Below are 3,187 nucleotides of genomic sequence, written 5' to 3'. Positions count from 1 at the left end.
TTCTTATTAAGCGTCTTTTCACTTCTTCATTGGCAACGCGGTTTTTGTATGACACTTTTTGCAGTTTCCGGAAGCATTTCATCTCACCAGTTCTTAATATTCCTTTCTGAAACTGGCAGATCTTTTTTTTTTTAATCCCTGGCCCATTCCTATGATATTGATGCCATCTGATCAGTAGAAAAATGTGCGCATGGTAGTGCCCAACAATGTATTACGTACATAATTGCTAAAACATTTTACTGTTATATGTAGATGTTCAAGATAATTATAGGTGTTTGTGAAGGCTCAGAGAACAATGATGATTTTAGAAATGACGGTGGTGGCGGTGATAAGTGATGATATGGAATGGTGTTCATGTATATAATTATTAAGAAGACATTTGTTTTTTATTTTTAGATAATGTTAGCGTTAGTCCTATCTTCCTCGCTGCTCTAATGGGTCACGAGGGATGTGGGCGCCCGCTATCCCATTCTCTACTAGAACCATCTTTAATGCCACCGTGAAGTTCCGAAATGGTGGGCACAGTCTCTGCTAAGGTTACCTTGTTAGTGTTAGCCTATTCTATCGTGTCAAGACAAGTGAAGAGAGGAGCTTAGTAGGTAGACAGTACAGTGGCAGGTATGTTGGGGATTTCATAAAGGGGGTTGTCGGTAGCAAGTTGACAACCAGGTTATAGACGTAATACTTATTTAAACATAAAGTTGCGGAGATTCCGACACAGGATCATTGAAACCGAGTCGAGAGGGAACAATTTACACACAATATTGTATCCCCTCAGGGAACAATTTACACACAATATTGTATCCCCTCAGGGAACAATTTACACACAATATTGTATCCCCTCAGGGAACAATTTACACACAATATTGTATCCCCTCAGGGAACAATTTACACACAATATTGTATCCCCTCAGGGAACAATTTACACACAATATTGTATCCCCTCAGGGAACAATTTACACACAATATTGTATCCCCTCTGGGAACAATTTACACACAATATTGTATCCCCTCAGGGAACAATTTACACACAATATTGTATCCCCTCTGGGAACAATTTACACACAATATTGTATCCCCTCAGGGAACAATTTACACACAATATTGTATCCCCTCAGGGAACAATTTACACACAATATTGTATCCCCTCGCCTCAGTGGGAGCGAAAACTGGCAGATGTAACACAGACATCGGTCATCATGATTCTCCACATTCATGTCTCCGCTCGGATGTTCTAAAAAATCCCACATTATCTTGGTGTTTCCCCCTTCAACCATAATATGTTCTAGTCTTTTAAATAAGTTTCCCTGAGTCTTGTTTAGTTTTAGTAGAGATTTTACGGCGCTCGCAACTGCATAAGGTCACATGAGCGGCAGAAGATTAGAGGTGTTACAAGAGAGTAACAAACATAAAAAAGAAGAATGGGAGATAAGGACGATATATGTTTAATAGGAAAGACAAGTTTCAAATGTTATTATTTTTCTTTTTTTTTTGTGTGTGTGTGGGTGGATTACTCTCTTCTACGGCCCCTTAATCAAATTCATATTTGATCGCTTTTAAGCTCAAGGGGCTATCCCGAAAAATAAAATGCTGTTTTTAGAAAAAAGAATGTAAAGTTTTTGTCCCTTGTTCAGTTACTTTAATTGACAAGGAGAGTTTTGTGGCGTCGGTGGCCTAGTGGTTAGGCTCTCGGACTCGCAACCGTAAGGTCGTGGGTTCGAATCCCGTCAGGACCCGACGTTGTGTCCTTGGGAAAGGCACTTTGCACAATTTTTCCTCACTTCACACAGGTGGAAATGGGTACCCAGCTATAGACAGTAAAAGATCTTGTCAGTTTGATGGTGTTTGAGTGCGTGAAATCCGCAGCTTGCACTGTATGCTTCCGCGGAAGCTGAGAATGTTTCTGAGTGTTCTCAGAGGGTCTGCTGGGGTAATAATAGTTGTAAAGCGCATAGAGCAAGCTCTTGAGTATGGATATGCGCTATATAAATGCAATTATTATTATTATTATTATTATTATTATTATTATTATTATTATTATTATTATTATTATTATTATTATTATTATTATTATTATTATTATTATAATTATTATAACCAAACAAATTTACACACCAATGAAATCAAACTTCTCCTATAGGTAGGACAATATCCACTTTTGATGTAGGTCAAAATTTCTGAAAACCCCCGAAATCTGGGTTAGCCCGCTTGTCATTAAAAGCGACAATTTCTTCCCCCAAATTCTCTGGTTTATTCATGTTTTCCTCAGCTTTCAATTACTTTATCGCTTACTTCAATAGAACAGTGTTCGATCGCTCGACACGATGAAAGGAGAAACATTCGTCTAAGATGGCGTTCCCAGAGATACAACTTCGGTCCCTGGTTGGATTCAAACTCACGACATTTTGCAGTTGAGAGTCCAAGAAGCTAACCGCTAGACCACCCACGCAATGTTCAGTTGCTCCCCTAAACGGCTTTAAAAGACTTTGTGAAAAATTGAATCGATTTGAAGGGTACTTGTTTTTGTGAGAGGTAAAAAAAAAAGACATCGATACAGTAATTGTCATTTAGTGCTGAGAAAAAGTGAGATTGACAAACCGAAACAATAGAGGAAAAGTAAAGAAGCAGGACCTACAAGCAGCACCCTCCAACCACCCACACAGACAGAAACAACAGAGGAAAGGTAAAGAAGCAGGACCTACAAGTAGCACCCTCCAACCACCCACACAGACAGAAACAACAGAGGAAAAGTAAAGAAGTAGGACCAACCAGTAACGCCCTTAAATTCAACCACCCACCTGAAGGGTACAAGAGAGAAACGAGAGGTGACAGATTCTGGCTAATTACAAAATTATTTGAATTGTCATGTGGGTTGAATCAATGTTTCCACACCTCATCTAATCTGGTTTCATCAAAGTGTCCATTGAGGGCTACCACCTGATGAGTCGCGCAACACCAGAGTGCGAAAGAAACATAACAGTGGCAGCCCATCTGGCGCACGAGCGAAGAATTACCGCTCCCTATAGATAGATGGATAGATAGATGGATGGATGGATTGATGGATGGATGGATGGATGGATGGATGGATGGATGGATGGATGGATGGGTGGATGGATGGATGGATAGATGGATGGATGGGTAGATGGATGAATGGATGGATGGATGGGTCGATGGATGGATGGATAGA

Source organism: Aplysia californica, unplaced genomic scaffold, assembly GCF_000002075.1.
Source record: "Aplysia californica isolate F4 #8 unplaced genomic scaffold, AplCal3.0 scaffold00030, whole genome shotgun sequence".
Taxonomy (NCBI): domain Eukaryota; kingdom Metazoa; phylum Mollusca; class Gastropoda; order Aplysiida; family Aplysiidae; genus Aplysia; species Aplysia californica.
This window is presented reverse-complemented; position numbering follows the sequence as displayed.